Genomic DNA, 891 nt, shown 5'->3' on the forward strand with positions numbered 1-891 from the left:
GTTTTTGCTTGTTAGTGTGCCGTTTGTCTCTATACGTAAACACGGCAGAGAACCAGCTGCTGCCTGTGCTCTGTGTTTTCCTTCCACATGTCTAAACCAGAACTGCACAGATGTGGGTTGGCATTATAGTGCAGGTGCTTAGCTAAGTACAAAGGAGAGAATAGTCTTGATTCAGGGAGAATATTTCTGGAAATTAACTTCCTAACTAAGATACGTTTAATATTAATGTGGTGGGGTAATTTGCTTGGATTTCATGTAATTGAACAGCTGCTCTGAGCAGTTGTTGAAGTCCTAAAACAAGGGGAAATAATTAAGTGAAGTAGTATCAAAATTACTGGGTTTAATATCTTGAAGTAGCGAGATACTGACTCATTCTAAGGGTGTGCTTTTTTAATATCTAGATGATTGACTTTAAAGGAATGTGAATGAGGCACCTCCCAGACACAGCGCTCCCCACACTCCTGTAAGCTACAAGGCAGGCCCACTAGATGGAGGGTGCCAGTGAGATGCTGACAGCTTAAAATCAGTCCAAATCACAACATGTAGAGGAAGGACAAAGGAAGAAACAGGAATTGCAGTGCTGTTCACATTGTCAAAACTGCCCTGCTGCCAGGGGGTGCTTCTAGTCCCAGGGATGGAAGCGAAGTGGATGCACACTGTTACAGGTTTATGAAATTAAGCTGAATAACACATTTAAAACTTCACATATGTAAAGAAGTCATATACTTGCTTGCTCAATTAAATCCATCTTTGAGTTTATTGATGTAAAGCAGACAAAATTCTCAATTATGTTATATCAAAAGTACTTCAACTGTCATTCTTAAACTTGTGTAGCAATGGATCACATAACCTACACCCTGCAAACACAGCCAGAGATTCCTCAGGCCTTTG

Source organism: Manacus candei, unplaced genomic scaffold (genome assembly GCF_025592945.1).
Source record: "Manacus candei isolate 608988 ecotype Guabito, Panama unplaced genomic scaffold, ASM2559294v1 h1tg000369l, whole genome shotgun sequence".
Lineage (NCBI taxonomy): Eukaryota > Metazoa > Chordata > Aves > Passeriformes > Pipridae > Manacus > Manacus candei.